Here is a 22,537-nt window from a genome sequence, read left to right on the forward strand (position 1 = left end):
ATTTGCCTGTGCTATACAGTAGAACTTTATTGCTTATCCATTCAATATTTAATAGTTTGCATCTGCTAATCCCAACATTGCGGGATCACAGAAAAAGCAAGGAAATTTAAAAAAAAAAAATCTACTTCTGCTTCATTGACTACACTAAAGTCTTTGACTGTGTGGATCACAGCAAACTGGAAAATTATTAAAGAGATGGGAATGTCAGATCACCTCACCTGCCTTCTGAGAAACCTGTATGCAGGACAAGAAGCAACATTTAGAACTGAACATGAAACAATGGACTGGTTCAAAATTGGGAAAGGAGTACATCAAGACTGTATATTGTCATTCTGCTTATTTAACTTCCATGCAGGGTACATCATATGAAATGCCAGGCTGGATGACTCACAGTCTGGAATCAAGACTGCTGGGAGAAATATCAACAACCTCAGACATGCAGATGATACCACTTTAATGGCAGAAAGTGAAGAGAAACTAAGAGCCTCTTGATGAAAGTGAAAAAGGAAAGTGGAAAAGCTGGATTAAAAACTCAGCATTCAAAAAAACTAGGATCATGGCATCCAGTGCCATCACTTCATGGCAAATAGATAGGGAAAAAGTGGAAACAGTGACAGATTTTATTTTTGCGGGCTCTGAAATCACTGTAGATGGTGACTGCAGCCATGAAATTAAAAGACACTTGCTCCTTGGAAGAAAAGCTATGAAAAACCTAGACAGTGTATTTAAAAGCAGAGACATCTCTTTGCCAACAAAATTCTGTATAGTCAAAGCAATGGTTTTTCCAATAGTCATGCACAGAAATGAGAGTTGGCCCATAAAGAAGGCTGAGTACCTAAGAACTGATGCTTTTGAATTGTTTTACTGGAGAAGACTCTTGAGAGCCCCTTGGACAGCAAGGTCAAACCAGTAAATCCTAAACGAAATCAGTCCTGAATATTCATTGGAAGGACTGATGCTGAAGCTGAAGCTCCAGTAACTTTGGCCACCTGATGGCAAAAGCTGACTCATTGGAAAAGACCCTGATGCTGGGAAAGATTGAGGGCAAAGAAGGGAACAAAAGAGGATGAGATATTTGGATGGCATCATTGACTCAATGAACATGAGTTTGAGCAAACTTAGGGAGATAGTGGAGCTTCCCTGGTAGCCCAGCTGGTAAAGAATCTGCCTGCAATGCAGTAGACACCGGTTTGATTTGTGGGTCAGGAAGATCCCCTGGAGAAGGGATAGGCTCCCCACTCCAGTATTCTTGGGCTTCCTTGGTGGCCCAGACAATAAAGAATCCACCTGTAATGGGTTTGATCCCTGGGTTGGGAAGATCCCCTGGAGGAGGGCATGGCAACCCACTCCAGTATTCTTGCCTGGAGAATTTCCATGGATAGAGAAACCTGGCGGGCTACAGTCCATGGGGTCACAAAGAGTTGAACATGACTGAGCAACTGAACAGCAACAATCCCAAACTCCCAGTTCATCCCTCCTCCACCCCCCCTCCTCCTTGGAAATAGCAAGTCTATTCTCTGTATCTGTGAGTTTGTTCCATTTAAAGTATTTCTTAATACTTGAGCTCCAAATAAAACTCAGAACTTGGCATTCAGAGCCCCCATGAAGCAGGTATTTAAAGGGCTCACCCCTTCTCTGCTCAATCAGACTTCACCCTTACAGATGTTTCTTTATTTGAAATAGAAAAGTTGATGTTCAGGAGAAAGTAGATATATCAACATAGAACCGTAGTGGCCTAATAACAAGAAAGTCATATTTTGCAGACCATGTGCATCTATCTAATTTGGGGGAATTGCAACATTGTGAGTGCCTTTCCACCATCTCCTTCAGGTGAGACAACAGATTCTAACAACCTTGGAGAAAACTGTCCTACTTCCATAAAACAACAGCTATGAATGAGTACTGTGTGTGGTCAGGCACCCTGCCTACTGCTTCCAACCTTCACAGTGATACTGTAAGATAGCTAGTATTCCCATATTATAGGAAGATATTGAGGCTCAAAGAGGGCAAGTGACCACATAGACTAGAAAGCAGAGGATTCGTTATACAAAGCAAAGTCAGAGAGAAAGACAAATATCATCTATTAACACATGTGTATATATATGGAATCTGAAAAAAATTGGTATAGATGATCTTATTTGAAACACAGAAATAGAGACAGAGACACAGAGAACAAACAGATGGACACCAACAGGGAAGGGAGGGTGGGATGAACTGGGAGATTGGGATTGACATAAATACACTATTGATAGCATGCACAAAATAAAGAACTATTGAGAACCTACTGTGTAGCTCAGGGACCTCTACTCAATGCTCCTTGGTGACCTAAATGGAACGGAAATCCAATAAAGAGGAGACGTGTGTATACACACAGCTGATTCACTGTGCTATGTGGCAGAAATGAAGACAACATGGCAAGGCAACTATACACCAATTAAAACTGTTTTTAAACCAGTCCACCTGAGAACACCTCTAAATAACAATAGCAATCGTTCTCTGTGAATTTGATCCTCCTCTTCGTGCCTGAGGAAAGGGGGACAACCCCACCTTTTATTGATGGACCCCCACCCATTCCCTCTGAGACTGTTTTTGTTTCCTACTAACTCTTGACCCTGCCCATGTGGCAAAAGAACAGGCCAGATGGAGCTGAGTGAGAACAGGAGTTGGGGAGGCAGACACATGAGGAGAATCTCCTCGGTCTTGGAATTCACAAGACTACTTTGGGGAGCCCCAGGTGATTCCTCATGTGACATGATACCTCAAAATCTTCAACAGTGGTACCCAAGAAGTTCATATGCTCTCAGCCTCCCGGTCTGTTGTGAGGTTTCCTTTGAGCACAGTCCACTTGGATGACAGCTGGGGGGCTTCTGGTAGGTGCTGTCATCCACACATCTTGTGCACAACACTTTGAAATGCCAGGGTTTTTCAGGAATAGTCTCATTAACTACAAATCATACTGGGCATTGTGCTTCTGCGGGTTTTTTGTTTTTTGTTTACAAGGAACATCTTTATTGAATTCATTACAATATTGACTGTTTCATGTTTTGGCTTTTTGGCCACGAGGCATGTGGCATCTTAGCTCCCAGACCAAGAATTCAACCCATACCATCTGCATTGGAAAGCAAAGTCTCAACCTATTGAGCTGCCAGGGAAGTCCCTGTGTTTCTGTTTTTATTTGGACACTATTATAATGCTACCTCTTCTTCTACACTAGAAGGTAAGCTCTATAAGGGGCCAGTTACTAACTGTGTTCACACTGCATCCTCTGAACTGTACCTGACACCTAGGAGATGCTCACTACCTAGTTTTGAATTCATGAATAGGTAAATGAGTTTATCCCATTGATTAGCCCGGAGAGAAAGCAGGAGCCAAACTGCTTCTTTGATAAGGATAATCGGTTGGATTAGGATCCTGGTTAAGAAACAGCCCAGTGGTCAATTTTTTCTCATTCCCAAAACATGGTCAGCAGGATGTTGTGCTTTGTATAGTCACTAAGGGCACCAGGCAGAGGATCAGCCACCATTCCTTCTCCAGAACTCTTGTTTAGAGAGTCTGGAAGCCATGGTCAATGCTCTGACCTGGAAGCAAAACCCACCACATTTGCAGGTCACTGGCCAGAACTAATCACGTGACCCCACTCAAGCCTGAAGGGCCAGGACATGCACACTACAATACGGTTGAGAATATTTGGTGAATTACACAAAATGGAAAATAAATGAAACAGAAACTCACTAGGCATCAAAGTGCAGGATGGACATTCAGACAGAACACCACACCCATGGACATGGAAGCAGGCAAAGATGTAAGAAGGTCAGATGGGCTGCATTCAACCCAGCCTTCTTTGTAAGCTGTGCAAAAGCAATGATGCCTCATGGTGACAGCCCACTATGGAGTCCAGCAACTGATGCTCAAGAACAACTTGAAAGTATTTGCTGAATGAATGAGCACATAAAACAAGTGAACTCTGCAGATGGAGTAGAAACAGAGTAAAGTTGAAATGGTGTTGTTTCATGGGAGGCCCTGGGGGTCACGCATCAGCCACATCAGAGAGCTCATTTTCCCTGTCCCAGAGTCCAAAACTGTAGCCCCTCAAAATCACACACACACAAGGCTGCAGAAACCCAATATCCTGGATAACAATAGGCTACAATCCCAAGTCCTGGGCTGGCTGCCAAGGGAAAGCTGGCTGCCCATCCTGGAAGTTGCTCCACCTCCTGAGATGGGGGCTGGATTAGGTGCCCCCTCCCATCTCTTTCCAGCTTCAAGAAGCTGTGATTCTCTGACCCTGGTTTTGGCTCTAACACAGAGCTGTATTCTGTTGCTGAGGTCATTGTTTATCTTACCACATGGCTGTAGCAGCCTCATTTTATAAATGAAGGAACAAAGAACAAGAAAGTTCATGGAGAGTCCAATCTCACACCATAGTTTCATAACGAGGGCAGGATTGGGGAAGGTAACCTGAAGTCTTACGCGTTCTCTCTCAACATCAAATCACCACATGGAAGGTGCTGATGAGAAGTTTGCACACATGCCTCAGATCCAGAATTACAAAGGTTATTCATCTGATGCACCAAGCCAGGCTTGATTTCAAGTTCAGCCAGGCTGCCTGAAAATTCCTTCTAAAGTTTTAGAAGCGAGAGACTACAGATCCACGCAGCAAATTCAGAGGCAGTTCAGTTTGGACAGAAAGCTCCCTCTGCTGGCTGAACGTCCTTATTTTTTGCCTAAGAAGAGTCCAATATGCTCCACTTGGAGGTCTGTCTCCAAGGCCTCTGGATCTTTAGGATGGCAATGTAATAGGGAAGAACAAATCTGACTCCATATTAGATCTGCTTCTTTTACTTCAGCCTTTGCTTTCCGTTTCTTTTATTTTAAGTTAATCACTAATATGATGTTGCCTGGGCTTCCCTGATAACTCAGTTGATAAAGAATCCACCTACAATGCAGGAGATCCTGGTTTGATTCCCGGGTCCAGAAGATCCACTGGAGAAAGGATAGTCTACCCACTCCAGTATTCTTGGGCTTCCCTTGTCACTCAGCTGGTAAAGAATCTGCCTGCAACGCGGGAGACCTGGCTTCAATCCCTGGGTTGGGAAGATCCCTTGGAGAAGGGAAAGGCTTACCCACTCCAGTATTCTGGCCTGGAGAATTCCATGAACTGTACAGTGCATGGGGTTGCAAAGAGTCGAACAGGACTGAGCAACTTTCACACTCACATAGCTGTAAGCACACATAATGGCCTGTCTCAGGAAATGGCCTGCCCGCTGCATGAATATTAACCTAAAATATCTTTGTTCAACTCTCAGGAAAATATCCTGACCCTGATCACCTGTAAATGGCTGCAGGAAAGAAGAAATTAACATATCCCCTCTCTGAGGCTAGTGAAATCAAGAGATATTTGCAAAATTTAGGGTCTCTTTACTTTACCTCCTCATCTCCCCCTCTCTTTGTTTTATAAAAAAAACTAGCATCCAGGTCCAGGTAGGATGGTTCTTTGGGATATTAGTCTGCCATCTTCTCAGACTCCTGGCTTTCCAAATAAAGTTGCTATTCCTTGTCCCTACACTTTGTCTCCCAGTTTACTGGCCTGTCCTGCAATGAGCAGAAGGAGCTTAGACTCAGCAACAGCAAGTATCTGCTGGATTAGCAATCCCTGGAATGACAGGTAATGGATCAGACAGAAAAGCCAAAGGAAAAAGGAACAAGTAGACGTTGGCCAGGGAAGAAAATGCTACTGATGTTGCCTGAGCTGCTTCTAAAATAAAACTCTTTTTAAAAAAGACATGATACATTTTTGCAGATTTAACACTCAAATCATCTCTTCCATCCCACAACTCAGTCCAGTAGAGGTATTTTGAGCACAGATTATGTTCTCAAATAATTTTCTTACGAATTTATATTAATAGTAAATAAGAGCCCAAGATAAAGTTCATTTCGGGAATCTGTCAGCTTTACAGTGTTTATCACAGTGGAGATAGTGATCCTGGCTCAGAGGTCTGGCACTGTGCAAGGGATTGGGAGGAAAACAATCTGTTTCATAGTTGAACAGAAGACTTCCATCACCTGAACTGCTGTTTCAGCAGAGGTCAAAATCTGCCACACACAGCCACATACACATCCCACAGGCACGCACGGCCACGTACACACCCCACAGGCACGCACGGCCACATACACACCCCACAGGCACGCACGGCCACGTACACAGCCCACAGGCACGCACGGCCACGTACACAGCCCACAGGCACGCGCGGCCACGTACACAGCCCACATACCCGCACCGCCACGTACACACCCCATATACATGCACAGCCACATACATAACCTACATACATGCACAGACACATACACACACAGCCACATTCATACCTCATATAAACATACACTCCGCATACACACACACACCACATACTACACACATACCACAATATACTTATATTCACACCTGTCACTCACACATACTTGTACACACATGCATACCACATACACACACCCCCACATACACACATACTATATACACACAGGCCACAACACACTCATATTCACACCTATCACTCATACACACTTGTACACACATGCACACCACATACACGCTCACACACAATTCAGCATCTTTTTATTTTCCAAACTTTTAAGTTAGCATTCTCCAGTTAAAAGTTAGGCTTTAATCTGGTCATTTCTCCACACCCCATCTCTGCCCAAAGATTTTGAATTATGTCTTCTGAAAAATTTGTCACTTCTTTTTTTTTTTTATTTAAATTTTATTTTTTTACTTTACAATACTGTATTGGTTTTGCCATATATTGACATGAGTCCACCACAGGTGTACATGAGTTCCCAACCCTGAGTTTGTCACTTCTGAATAACTTATTTCCAAAGAGGTCACTCTGACTTGCAAAATGGCCTGTCGGGGGAGGAGGGTGCCAGAATCACTGGGGCTAGTGAAGTCAGTCTTGCAAGTAGGTGAAGAAGGGGAATAATGACTTGAGTAGAATTTCCAGAGCCCCACAGTATCTCACTCTCCTGTCTCTCCGGCTTTCTTCCTAATGCTTGAAATGTGGGATTTAAGGGGCACTTTTTTTTTACCTAAACTGATGTATCCCTTTTAAGCATATTTTTATATTTAAAGCTGAGGAATTAGTCATACCTAGAGCATTGAATCTTAAAGTTTGGGGCACTAAAAATCAACTCGAGTTTGTTAAACGTACACACTCATATTTATAAAATAGGTCACCAACAAGGACCAATTGTATAGCACAGGGAACTATACTCAATATTCTGTAATAACCTATAAGGGACAGAATATGAAAAGGAATACGAGTACCTATACTTATAACTGAATCACTGTGCTGGACGCCTGAAACTGACACAACATTGTAAACCAATTATATTTTGATTAAATTTTTTTAAATAAAATAACACTAAAAAGAAAATTTAAGAAATTATAGTCTATTAAAATAAGAACCTGACCCAAGTCTTAGCTGGGGCCAAAGAACCTCAGTTTCCTAAGTGCCCTGGATGATGCGGTTACAGGCAACCTGTGTGCTGTTGTCAAAAACAGTGCTTAGAGCAAGAGTTAAAGCCCTGAGACTCTCTTAAAGGGTGGGGGCAGGAGGAGCAAGGGAATGAATGACCCTAAGATAGTGGGCATCTAATCCAAGGAGAAGCTGGGGAGGGAGGGACAACCCCAACCAAACGAGTGAAAAATTCTGGGAAAGGGAGCCATGAAGTTGCTCACCAGAGCCCTGGGCCCCCTTTCAGTCTTGTTGATCAAAGATGCACTTTCGTGTTGTTAATGATTAGCAGTGGCTCTTCCTTCTTCCCATTGTACTGAGCACTGTGCTCTATGAGTTAGGTGTGTGCTAAGTCCCCAGCCTCTGAATCCTCAGAGGAACGCTGAATCCTGCCATTGCACAGACAGAAAAAAAATGAAGGTTCGGCCCCTTATCCGGGGTTAAGTACCTTTGCTCTGAGAAAAAGTCTGTGCCATCTAAATGCCCTCAGTGGGGACTGCTTGGACAACTGTGAGTGGAGTCATCCCAGGGCTTCAGCTGCTCTTACCACCAACGGGGGCTATTTCTGAAGAGTAAACCAGGTTTTAAACCACTGAACAATATCCCATGAGTGCCAAGACATCCTTCTGAGGCTATCTTTAATCCCTCCTTTTAAAGATTAAGAATTCAAAACCCAGATGAGGCAAAAGACACGAAGTATCTGAGGCACCACTCTGCCCCCTATGTCTTAGGAAGGCTGAGCCGAGAACCAGCCCTGGTATCAGGAATGAAACCGAAATGTACACACATAGAAGACACGCATTTTCACAGTTTCAGTGAGGGAGTAGGCACATATTCATAAACATAATTATTTACTTTTTATAACAAGAATACTTATATATCAATATTTTCATTCCATTGTTTAGTTTTTCCCAATGAATACATTTGCTTATTTTGCTCACAAAAACCAGTTCTACAGTTAGAAGTTTTCAGAATCTATAAAATAGATATGAATCATTTCTTACCAAAAAACAATGACATTCTAAGCCAAATGGATATGTTCCTACTCTGAATTCTTCATGAGCAATATATCGATTTAGCTCTGTCTTCAAGATTGAAGTTTTCAAAGTTGAAGGCATGCCTTTGCATAAGTAAATCAAGAAATATTCTGAGAAGCATTTACAGCCAGCACTAAAGAGTCTATTGTGAAATACATCGACTTCATAGTTGCTATTAAGAATTGCTCCGCTGTTTTGATCTTTCAATGGGGAAACTCATCCAGAAGTTTCTAAAAGAAGAGAGCAGAGGATGAAACACAAAAGTGTTGAAATACATTATTGTTCAAACTATTCCATTTGATTTTTTTTTTCTTTCATATGGAAAAACTTAGGCTCCTAATTCGGAGAAAGGGTATGAGTTTTCCATCCTTTCCTAACCCATCTGCCTTTCTGTTAATTACACACTGAGAAGATTTTGCTGTTTCTTCTAAGACTTTGTATTTGAGGCTTTGCAGGTGGGTGGGGATATCAGGCAAGAAGTTGACTAAATACCAGCCAATGACACTAGTGGGCCACTTTTAACCATAGGTTCAAATTATAGTGGGGCTTCCCAGGTGGTGCTAGTGGTAAAGAACCCGCCTGCCAGTTCAGGAGCCACAGGAGACACAGGTTCAATCCCCAGGTTGGGAAGATCCCCTGGAGGAGGGCATGGCAACCCACTCTAGAATTCTTGCCTGGAGAATCCCCATGGACAGAGGAGCCTGGCCGGTTACAGTCCAAAGGGTTGCACAAAGTCAGACATGACTGAAGTGACTTAGCACAGATTATAGTGAGGAATTCATACCATAGTGAAGGGGTTGGCATCATAGAGAACCTGTCTCAGATTCAAGTTTCATCTGACTGAATTCTTAGTGAAAACCTGCTACCCCATTCAAGCCACTATATCACTTAATCGAATTGTGTTTTCACAAGCTGTGAAGATCTTGAATTGACGTACTTCTATATTTTTTCATAGTCTCCCTGTTGGGACCACATTGCTCCTGCTGCTGCTGCTGCTGCTAAGTCGCTTCAGTCGTGTCCAACTCTTCGTGACCCCATTACCTTCATAAATAACAACACTATACCTAACGGAATCCTAGTTACAGTTTAGTTATTAAAAACAGACTCTGTAATCAGAATTCCATGAGTTGGAATACTAGCCCTGGCATTTCCTGGTTGGGTGACCTTGGGAAAGACACTTAGGGCCTCAGGGCCTTAGTTTTCTCATCTGTAAAAGCTATTATTGGGGTATTGTTGTGAGGCTCAAGTAAGTTAATATAGAAACAAGTCCTTAAACAGCCCCTGGAACAGAGGTAGCATCTATAAGCAGAACTATGATTATTAATCTCTCTTGAGGTCCTCTATTGAAAGGCTATTCTATCAATAGAATGTCTGCCCATTTTGTAATCATAAACAATCAACCATAAGACAGGCCTGGTGAGAGTATAGGCCTTGTATATTTCCCTATTGATACTAATCTTACTTATGTTGGTAGTGAAGAAGCAAATAATCATGTTAAAGTTATTCAGGAGAATAATCCTGCTACTACAAAAAGTTCTAGTGGGCCTTTCCACTTAACCAAAGTACTATTACTCCAGGGGTAGCTGCTCCCAGGGAATTCTGAGGTTTAGGGGAGGAGTTCAGTTCAGTTCAGTGGGTGCTCCATCATGTCCAACTCTCCGCGACCCCATGAATTGCAGCACGCCAGGCCTCCCTGTCCATCACCAACTCCCGGAGTTCACTCAAACTCACGTCCATCGAGTCGGTGATGCCACCCAGCCATCCCATCCTCTGTCGTCCCCTTCTCCTCCTGCCCCCAATCCCTCCCAGCATCAAAGTCTTTTCCAATGAGTCAACTCTTCGCATGAGGTGGCCAAAGTACTGGAGTTTCAGCTTTAGCATCATTCCTTCCAAAGAACACCCAGGACTGATCTCCTTTAGGATAGACTGGGAGGAGTGGACCTGACATAATCTACATCCACTCCACACTCTTCCAGAGAGCTTCCTTCACTGCAGACATGAAAAACTAATCACCAAATTTCCTGAACACACTTGCAAGTAAGGTTTGGAAAATGCTTTGAGTTCCACCAATGAGACACACCCACACAGTTTGGAAGATGGCAGCCAAGATTTTCGAGCTCTGGCCCTTATTCTGCAGTGTCTGAAGCAGAGAACCCAGCACCTCCTCCTTGACTTTGTCGACACTGAAGACTCAGCAATCAAAAATGTTGCTTTCTACTATAACTGAAAAAGACATATGTACCCCAATGTTCATTGCAGCACTATTCACAATAGCCTGGACATGGAAGCAACCTAGACGTCCATCGACAGATGAATGGATAAGAAGTTGTGGTACATATACACAGTAGAAAATTGTGTGTTTGTCCTAAGTCTCTTCAGTCATGTCCGACTCTTTACGACCGCATGGACTGTAGACCACCAGGCTCCTCTATCATGGGGATTCTTCACACAAGAATACTGGAATGGCTTACCACACCCTCCTTCGGGGTATCTTCCCAACCCAGAGATCAAACCCGTGTCTCTTATGTCTCCTGCGTTGGCAGGTGGGTTCTTTACCACTAGTGCCACCTGGGAAGCCCCAGTGGAATATTACTCAGTCATAAAAATGCATTTCAGTTAGTTCTAATGAGATGAATGAACCTAGAGCCTATTTACAGAGTGAAGTAAGTCAGAAAGAAAAAATGAACACCACATACTAACACATATATATATGGAATATGGGCTTCCCTGGTAAAGAATCCACTTGCAATACAGGAGACCCAGGTTCAGTCCCTGAGTCAGGAAGATCCCTTGGGATGGCTACCTACTCCAGTGTTTTTGCCTGGAAAGCCCCATGGACAGAAGAGCCTGGCGGGCTACAGTCCCTGCAGTCCCAAAGCATCCAACACAACCGAGCAACAGGAGCATGCAAACACATATGGAATCCAGAAAGATGGTAGGATGAACCTATTTGCAGGGCAGCAATGGAGACGCAGACAGAGAGAACAGACTTCTGGACACAGTGAGGGAAGGAGAGAGTGGGATAAATTGAGAGAGTAGCGTGGAAATACATATATTACCACGTGTAAAATAGATAGCGGTGGTAATTTGCTCTATGACTCAGGGAGCTCAAACCAGTACTCTGCGACAACTCAGAGGGATGGGATAGGGTAGGAGGTGGGACGGAGGTTCAAGAGGGAGAGGATATGTATACTTATGGCTATACTTATGTATACCATATGTATACCTATGGCTATGCTTACGTATCCCATATGTATACCTATGGCTGATTCATGTTGATGTATGGGAGAAACCAACACAGTATTGTAAAGAAATTATCCCCCAATTAAAAAAAAAACAAAAATGTTGCTTTCTTCCTTGCTCCACTCAAAAGTTTCTTCTGTTTGTTCCCCAAGCCATGCACAGTCTAGGGCAAAAGTTCTCAACCAGGGATTCCCCCAGGGGCATTTTTGATTGTCAGGAACAGCAATGGGGGTGAGGGGGAGCTGGAATATTACTGCCATCTAATGAGTAGAGACCAGGAATGCTCGAAAACATCCTACAAGAAGACATCCTTCTATAACCGAGAATAATCCAAAAGGTTGAAAAACCACAGAACTACACAGTATGCTCCATATATGCTCATGAAGCGGCTCTTCGGCTCATGAGTCACTTGTATTGAACCCATGAGGAGAAGAGATAACAAGTATGAAAGTGGGATTTGGTCAAGAGCATGAGAGCCTTGTAAGGAGCAGAAAAACTTGCTGGGGTGTCTGTTTGTGGTTAGTTTATTGGTCAGTCTGTTGGTCAGTAGTATCTGTTTCTAATGTTTGATTCTAATTTTTGAATGCTATTATTGGTAGGGGGGATAAAGGAGTCCTCATTTGTTCCAATAGAGGATCAATGGAGGATATTTCAACCTTCTTACTGATTTGTTGAAAGGTTCCCTAGACTCTCCCTACTGAAGGTGTGGTCCTGACACCAACACCATTGGTACCACCCGGGGGCTTGTCAGAAATGAAGATGCCCCATTCCCTCCCCAGAGCTTTGGAATCAGAATGTGCCCCCAGGAGACTAGCATGCACTGTGAGATGCATCACAGGGACAACACCAGCAGGTGTGTATGGATTGCAGAGACAACTTTTAATTGGCAGGTCCCTAGATATTAAATTGCCTGGTTTCATTCTTTAGCTCCTTAGCCAGTAAAAGGCAAAATTTCAAAATCAGACACATAAATCAGTGTAACTTCAGATCCACTTTGTTTTTATATCCGATTGCCACTTAAACACCAGTGGCCTAGAACACATCAATTATTTCTTTCTCCCTCTATTAAGTATTTAATGATCTGCAAATAAGCTCCCAAGAAGATGCCACTTAAAGAGACCCTATGGTCCTTTTGTAATGTGAGTCATTACACCCTTTGTTGTTCCAACTTGGTAAGACAGATGTTTAGAGACCAATGTTAGGTGTACTGTTCAGTAGCGTAAAAGCCCGTCCTGTAAGAGAAAGGTTACATCTTCCCCTCAGGAGAAATATTCCCAGCACCATCACCTGCTCTACACACACACACTCATATCCTCAATACCACTCCTCACCTACCTGCCCAGTGAGATTTTGCAGGTGGTCCTTGGCAGCCCTCATGGCTCTTCACTCCTTCAATCACACAGGCTTGTGGCTCCACAGGTCACCGAGTTACCTCTGCAAGGTTTCATCAGGGATATCTTCCAAGGGGGTAAGATCACGCTAGAGGCAGATGGGTGATTTGCAAACTCTTTTGCAAGGACTAGGGTTTCGTGGAGCAGTGTCATGGGTTGAAGGACAACTAAGTGTTAGGGCTTACAGAACCCTCCGCTCCCACTCCAGCCAGAACACTTGTATTTGTAGCTGTTCTAGAAATTGGAGTGTGTAAAACTTCTTTTGAAAAATGTATACTAGTGCATATAAAAAAAATATGAATGACACCGGAGCAGATGATTGCTAAGATCTAGTCAAGATCCACCATTCTATAACCTAAAGAAACGTAACTACAAATCATGGAAAAATGCTTACCCTCAACGATAATCAAATGCAATTCCATTTTTTCCAATATCATCATAAAAAGAGGTTTTAAAAAATAAACCATATGTCACCAAAGTGTGATATAACATAATTCATACCATATGAGTGATGAGGCTATAAGATGATATAAAATTTTTATGAGTATTTTACTATATGTGTCACCATTCATAAAAATATTCATATCCTTTTATAGAGAAATTCCACACCTTTAACTTTTTCCTATAGAAATAATTCAAAATTCATTTAAAAATTATATGTACTAACATATTTGTTATGGTGCTATTTATTATATCAGAAAAACAGGAAACAATCTAAATTTCCAAAACAGTGCGGTTATTTAAATATGGTTGTAATAACTACGTTGGAGAAGGAAATGGTAACCCACTCCAGTATTCTTAGCTGGAAAATTCCATAGACAGAGAGGCCTGGTGGACTACAATCCATGGGGCACAAGAGTTAGACATGACCTAGCAACTAACCCATGCCCGTAAGTGGCTCAGGTGGTAAAGAATCTACCTGCAACGCAGAAGACACAGGTTTGATCCCTGGGTCAGGAAGAGTCCCTGGAAAAAAGGAATGCTTACCCACTCCAGTATTCTTGCAGAAGAATCCTGTGAACAGAGGAGTCTGGTAGGCTGCAGTCCATGGTGATGCAGAGTCAGACACAACTGAGTGACTAAACAGACACACACCTAATAATTACTACCAACAAAATGTCTATGACATCATGTGAGGTTGAGAAAAACACAATACTATATTGGAAAATGTGCAAACCATAGTTTCTAAAACTTCACTATGTATAGAAAGAAAACTAAATATTCACAGTGTTATACAGGTGATTAAATGATCATTCATCTTTTTTCTTCTCATCATTTTCTAAATTTTGTACAATTCAAGTATGTCATTGTTAAAATGAAAACAAGTCTTTTGCAAGGAATCTTAACAGATTTCAGTGACCACCATCAAAGAAATATCTTTAAGCTTTCATGTAACACCACTGCCACTTAACATTAAAAAACTAGTCCTTGCTCTCAGTTAACTCAACAAAGCATGCAGTGTGGTGAGGTAAGTGTGAACAGGCATATGCATAGCATGTGGGAGCCCCACAGTTATGAGAACTCATTTTGACTGTTATAAGGAGTCTTCAGTTCAGTTCAGTTCAGTCGCTCAGTCGTGTTCGACTCTTTGCGACCCCATGAATCCCAGCACGCCAGCCCTCCCTGCCAATCACCAACTCCCGGAGTTCACTCAGACTCACGTCCATCGAGTCAGTGATGCCATCCAGCCATCTCATCCTCGGTCGTCCCCTTCTCCTCCTGCCCCTAATCCCTCGCAGCATCAGAGTCTTTCCAATGAGTCAACTCTTCGCATGAGGTGGCCAAAGTACTGCAGCTTTAGCTTTAGCATCATTCCTTCCAAAGAAATGCCAGAGTTGATCTCCTTCAGAATGGACTGGTTGGATCTCCTTGAAGTCCAAGGGACTCGCAAGAGTCTTCTCCAACACCACAGTTCAAAAGCATCAATTCTTTGGTGCTCAGCCTTCTTCACAGTCCAACTCTCACACCCATACATGACCACAGGAAACACCATAGCCTTGACTAGACGGACCTTAGTTGGCAAAGTAATATCTCTGCTTTTGAATATACTATCTAGGTTGCTCATAACTTTTCTTCCAAGGAGTAAGCGTCTTTTAATTTCATGGCTGCAATCACCATCTGCAGTGATTTTGGAGACCCCCAAAATAAAGTCTGACACTGTTTCCACTGTTTCTCCATCTATTTCCCATGAAGTGATGGCATCGGATGCCATGATCTTAGTTTTCTGAATGTTGAGCTTTAAGCCAACTTTTTCACTCTCCACTTTCACTTTCATCAAGAGGCTTTTTAGTTCCTCTTCACTTTCTGCCATAAGGGTGGTGTCATCTGCCTATCTGAGGTTATTGATATTTCTCCTGGCAATCTTGATTCCAGCTTATGCTTCTTCCAGCCCAGTGTTTCTCATGATGTACTCTGCATATAAGTTAAATAAGCAGGGTGACAACATACAGCCTTGACATACTCCTTTTCCTATTTGGAACCAGTCTGTTGTTCCATGTCCAGTTCTAACTGTTGCTTCCTGACCTGCATACAGATTTCTCAAGAGGCAGGTCAGGTGGTCTGGTATTCCCATCTCTTTCAGAATTTTCCACAGTTTATTGTGATCCACATAGTCAAAGGCTTTGGCATAGTCAATAAAGCAAAAATAGATGTTTTTCTGGAACTCTCTTGCTTTTTCCATGATCCAGCGGATGTTGGCAATTTGATCTCTGGTTCCTCTGCCTTTTCTAAAACCAGCTTGAACATCAGGGAGTTCACGGTTCACGTATTGCTGAAGCCTGGCTTGGAGAATTTTGAGGATTACTTTACTAGCATGTGAGATGAGTGCAATTGTGCGGTAGTATGAGCATTCTTTGGCATTGCCTTTCTTTGGGATTGGAATGAAAACTGACCTTTTCCAGTCCTGTGGCCACTGCTGAGTTTTCCAAATTTGCTGGCATATTGAGTGTAGCACTTTCACAGCATCATCTTTCAGGATTTGAAACAGCTCCACTGGAATTCCATCACCTCCACTAGCTTTGTTCATAGTGATGCTTTCTAAGGCCCACTTGACTTCACATTCCAGGATGTCTGGCTCTAGATGAGTGATCACATCATCATGATTATCTGGGTCGTGAAGGTCTTTTTTGTACAGTTCTGTGTATTCTTGCCACCTCTTCTTAATATCTTCTGCTTCTGTTAGGTCCAGACCATTTCTGTCCTTTATCGAGCCCATCTTTGCATGAAATATTCCCTTGGTATCTCTAATTTTCTTGAAGAGATCTCTAGTCTTTCCCATTCTGTTGTTTTCCTTTATTTCTTTGAATTGATCGCTGAAGAAGGCTTTCTTATCTCTCCTTGCTATTCTTTGGAACTCTGCATTCAGATGCTTATATCTTTCTCTTTAGAATATGTTATTTGCATATTGATGATGAAATAAACAAAAGTATTTCTACCAGCACTATTTCTTCCTTTGAGATATTTGATTCCTTTTTTCAAAAGGCATAAGAGTGCTGGTCACAGGCTTAGTTTCATACAGAGATATTTACACAAGCAATGGTCCCAGTCCTACTTCTGGGAAATTTTATGAGTGTGAGAAATGGAGTCAAAAGAATGGGACTTTGGAAAGTATGGAATCACCGCACTGGGTCAAACTAGAAAGATAAAGCAGAGGTGGAAGAAGGCATCCTCTCAGAGAGGAGTAAGCATGACCAGACAGGAACAAAGAGGGAGACTCTTGGAGACTCTTGGAAACCCACTGGTCTCTGGTGCTCTTCCATCTGAACATGGCATTTTAGCTTTATGCTTATGAAATGGACCCTGGCCTGATTTCATAAATTGAAGGTTTATTATTGCTTGCCATTAATTTTTTTGGAGATGAGAAGTGGAAAGGTGTTTACCTTTAACAAGTGTATCTAATGACAGAAAAAGTTCTAGACCTTAATCTAATGGATAATACCAGAACAGTAAACAGCTCACCTGCTCCCTTGTTTGGACTTCTTCCTCATTGTTTATTTTCGCAGCAGTATGGTGCTTGATTTAATTAGAAGTATGGTATCTAATTACTATCTAGGGTTAAAATGATCAAACCCAACTTACTATTTTAGGGTGTGAGGTAGTAGTCTAAATTAATCTGTTTCTGGCTCTGTGCTAGGCTCTTTACAGGTTATCATTAAGCTAGAAAAGATAATCTGTTTTAATACTCATTAAAAATGTATTAGATAGATGCTATTCATTCCATTTTACAGACTAGGAGACTGAGGCTCAAAGAGTTTAACTAACTTGGCCATAGGTCAGAGCTAGTAAGTAGCTGGCCTTGACCTGGATTTAGGTTGTCAGTGAGCCAGATGCTTATGCTTCTTCCCACCATGTCAGGCTACTGTCTGTAGTTGAGATGGTCTCCACTGGGTTCCAAGAGGAAGCAAGTGCACACAATACCTAGACTCAGGAGAAGTCCCCAGTCCCTTGCTGATGGCAGTATCCCAGCAGTACTGGCTGACTCTACAGAGACAAATATGCAGGCAGAACAAGGCACACTGTGGCTGGATCTTGCAACCCACATCTACAAGTAGGTGGATGATGCCCAATCTTTTCATGACTCTCAGGAGGTAAAAAGCATAAAACACCTTGCACACCTATCTCACGGTCTTTAAATACCATTTCTCACCAAAGAAACCAGGAGTCCAAAATGATTCTGGGACACCTTACCTTACCACATAGCAATGAAGCTCTTGAGAAGACTAGGATCGTGACGGAAGTCAACCTAAATAAGCCCCCACCTGGCAAAGATAACACAACAACTGCCATGGGTTGGAACAAACACATGAAATATGTTTAAAATCCGTAATGATGCAACAATATAAACCTTATTGGTCACCTCTGGCGGATGCCAAACTGGCCGAGAAAATTGGTAAACAAAGGGAAATCGTCCACCATTTATCCTCTTTTCCATATGATCCAAACCTAAACAAGCCATGTGATGGATGAGGGGCACAGTGTCTCTACAGAAGCTCTTCAGCTAATAGAAAAAGAATTTGAGGATCACTACTTAGCAACTGCTCAATAATAATGAATCCAACTATGGTAATTTGCACCTAACGAAGCCTATAACTCTGAACTTCCAGGAGGAATTACAGGGGATAAGAAAACATGTGAAGCAATACCGCTGGAAGTCAAGAACAAAATCAAAACTGAGAAATTCTCCAGGATGAAAGAACCAGTTTATTCAAAAACAACGGAGAGGACATACAGATCATAAGAGATATATCACAACATACGGACTCTAGCTTGATTGTGATTAAAACAAAAAATTTAAAATTTAAAAAGAAATCAGGAAACTGTTATCACTGACTAGACATTTGATATCCAGGAATATTAAGGAATTAATGTTTATTCTCTGGGTAGAATTCCAATAACACAAGAGAAGACTCTACACATGGACATCACCAGATGGTCAACACCGAAATCAGATTGATTATGTTCTCTGCAGCAAAAGATGGAGAAGCTCTATACAGTCAACAAAAACAAGACCAGGAGCTGACTGTGGCTCAGATCATGAACACCTTATTACCAAATTCAGACTCAAATTGAAGAAAGCAGGGAAAACCACTAGACCATTCAGGTATGACTTAAATCAAATCCCTTATGATTATATAGTGGAAGTGAGAAATAGATTTAAGGGACTAGATCTGATAGATAGAGTGCCTGATGAACTATGGAATGAGGTTCGTGACGTTGTACAGGAGACAGGGATCAAGACCATCCCCATGGAAAAGAAATGCAAAAAAGCAAAATGGCTGTCTGGGGAGGCCTTACAAATAGCTGTGAAAAGAAGAGAGGTGAAAAGCAAAGGAGAAAAGGAAAGATATAAGCATCTGAATGCAGAGTTCCAGGGAATAGCAAGAAGAGATAAGAAAGCCTTCTTCAGGGATCAATGCAAAGAAATAGAGGAAAACAACAGAATGGGAAAGACTAGAGATCTCTTCAAGAAAATTAGAGATACCAAGGGAATATTTCATGCAAAGATGGGCTCGATAAAGGACAGAAATGGTCTGGACCTAACAGAAGCAGAAGATACTAAGAAGAGATGGCAAGAATACGCAGAAGAACTGTACAAAAAAAGATCTTCATGACCCGGATAATCACGATGGTGTGATCACTCATCTAGGGCCAGACATCCTGGAATGTAAAGTCAAGTGGGCCTTAGAAAGCATCACTACGAACAAAGCTAGGGGAGGTGATGGAATTCCAGTAGAGCTATTTCAAATCCTGAAAGATGATGCTGTGAAAGTGCTGCACTCAATATGCCAACAAATTTGTAAAACTCAGCAGTGGCCACAGGACTGGAAAAGGTCAGTTTTCATTCCAATCCCAAAGGAAGGCAATGCCAAAGAATGCAAACTACCACACAATTGCACTCATCTCACACGCTAGCAAAGTAATGTTCAAAATTCTCCTAGCCAGGCTTCAGAAATACGTGAACTGTGAACTTCCTGATGTCCAAGCTGGTTTTAGAAAAGGCAGAGGAACCAGAGATCAAATTGCCAACATCCGCTGGATCACGGAAAAAGCAAGAGAGTTCCAGAAAAACATCTATTTCTGCTTTATTGACAATGCCAAAGCCTTTGCCTGTGTGGATCACAATAAATGCGAAAGATTCTTCAAGAGATGAGAATATCAGACCACCTGACCTGCCTCTTGAGAAATCTGTATGCAGGTCAGGAAGCAACAGTTAGAACTGGACATGGAACCACAGACTGGTTCCAAATAGGAAAAGGAGTATGTCAAGGCTGTATGTTGTCACCCTGCTTATTTAACTTCTATGTAGAGTACATCATGAGAAACGCTGAACTGGCAGAAACACAAGCTGGAATCAAGATTGCCAGGAGAAATATCAATAACCTCAGATATGCAGATGACACCACCCTTATGGCAGAAAGTGAAGAGGAACTAAAAAGCCTCTTGATGAAAGTGAAAGAGGAGAGTGAAAAAGTTGGCTTAAAGCTCAACATTCAGAAAACTAAGATCATGGCATCCGGTCCCATCACTTCATAGGAAATAGATGGGGAAACACTGGAAACAGTGTCAGACTTTATTTTGGGGGGGCTCCAAAATCACTGCAGATGGTGACTGGAGCCATGAAACTAAAAGACGCTTACTCCTTGGAAGAAAAGTTATGAGCAACCTAGATAGTATATTCAAAAGCAGAGACATTACTTTGCCGACTAAGTTCCATCTAGTCAAGGCTATGGTTTTTCCTGTGGTCATGTATGGATGTGAGAGTTGGACTGTGAAGAAGGCTGAGCGCCAAAGAATTGATGCTTTTGAACTGTGGTGTTGGAGAAGACTCTTGCGAGTCCCTTGGACTGCAAGGAGATCCAACCAGTCCATTCTGAAGGAGATCAGCCCTGGAATTTCTTTGGAAGGAATGATGCTAAAGCTGAAACTGCAGTACTTTGGCCACTTCATGCAAAGAGTTGACTCATTGGAAAAGACTCTGATGCTGGGAGGGATTGGGGGCAGGAGAAGAAGGGGACGACCAAGGATGAGATGGCTGGATGGCATCACTGACTCGATGAACGGGAGTCTGAGTGAACTCGGGGAGTTGGTGATGGACAGGGAGGCCTGGCGTGCTGCGATTCATGGGGTCGCAAAGAGTCGAACACGACTGAGCGACTGAACTGAACTGAGAATGATAGTATTATGATTCTCTTACAGAGGTACATAACAAATATTCAGATGAAATGAGAAGGTTTGGTCTGGATTTGGGTTCAAAATAACACTGAAGAAAGTGTAGCTAAAAAAAGATTGCCCTGCTGCTGCTAAGTCGCTTCAGTCGTGTCCAATTCTTTACGACCCCATAGACGGCAGCCCACCAGGCTCCTCCGTCCTTGGGATTCTCCAGGCAAGAACACTGGAGTGGGTTGTCATTTCCTTCTCCAATGCATGAAAGTGAAAAGTGAAAGTGAAGTTGCTCAGTCTTATTCGACTCTTTGCGACCCCATGGACTGCAGCGCACCAGGCTCCTCCATCCATGGGATTTTCCAGGCAAGACTACTGGAGTGGGGTGCCATTGCCTTGGTATTGATAATTACAGTTGCTGAGGATTTACATGAATAAATAATAGTCCATGAGGTTCACTGTAATGTTTTCTTTGTATATGTTGGAAATTTTAATTTAAAAAAGTTTTAAAAGAGCTCAAGAACCCTTTTAAAATAGAGTCTTTTCCCCCTTCCAAACTTGGGAATATATTCTTCTTACTGATCGTGTAAAAACAGAACATACGCAGTCTGGGATGAACTTATGAATTTTCTTCAGCTTCAAAGATGACCTGTTCCGCACAGGTCATTTCCACAAGGCAGTCTTTGCAATGTCTGCCTTGTCTTCCTACGTATCTTTAAATTGACACTGATTTTTAGTGACACGGGCGGCTGCAAATGACCAGATTTGGTGGTCTTGTCAGAATAAGGGTCACCCATTTGGTTAAAACGTGCTTCTGGTCCTGGAGCTGCTGCCACGAGTATTAAAAGAGCGACTGAACTACGCAGAAAAGGCCTTAAGCGCCCCCGTGTGGTCAGTACGGGTAAAAACAAGTCGTGCCTTCCTGAAGGCAAACAGGCGGCTAGATGTCTCCCAATATTTCTGTCCTAAAAAACCGGCAGATACAACCAGAGTTCTTGTAAGAGAGCTCACTTTGTCAGGTCTGACACACTTTTAAATGTTCATCCAGATATCCCATCCTAATCGCAGTTAAAAATCAATTACTTCTCTTTGGAAGAGGCTAACAATGAAAAAGTCTTCAATTATGGTATTTCTAAAAGATTTGGATATTTTGGGTATTTATGGTGTTATGAGTCAGTTCCTGCAAATGTCTCAGGTGACTTCCACCTCTTTGAGATTTAGAAGAGTGTCAGTACTTTTTCTGTTTTATAACAAATTATTTGCGGGTCCAAATAGAGACGGCTTCCCCAGTGGCTCAGCAGGCAAGAATCTGCCTGCAGTGCAGGAGACTCAGGTTCCATCTTTGGGTGCGGAAGATCCCCTGGAGAAGGTAATGTCACCCTACTCTAGTATTCTTGCCTGGAGAATCCCATGGACAGAAGAGCCTGGCGGGCTACAGTCCATTGGGTCACAAAGAGTTGGACACAACTGAAGCGACTGAACTTACACGTCAAATAAAGAAGAATCCTAAATAATCCTAAATAATAAAGCAGAGACATTACTTTGCCAACAAAGGTCTATCTAGTCAAGGCTGTGGTTTTTCCAGTAGTCATGTATGGAAGTGAGAGTTGGACTATAAAGAAAGCTGAGTGCAGAAGAATTGATGCTTTTGAACTGTGATGTTGGAGAAGACTCTTGAGAGTCCCTTGGACTGCAA

The sequence above is a fragment of the Capra hircus genome, chromosome 4, assembly GCF_001704415.2.
Source record: "Capra hircus breed San Clemente chromosome 4, ASM170441v1, whole genome shotgun sequence".
NCBI classification, from domain to species: domain Eukaryota; kingdom Metazoa; phylum Chordata; class Mammalia; order Artiodactyla; family Bovidae; genus Capra; species Capra hircus.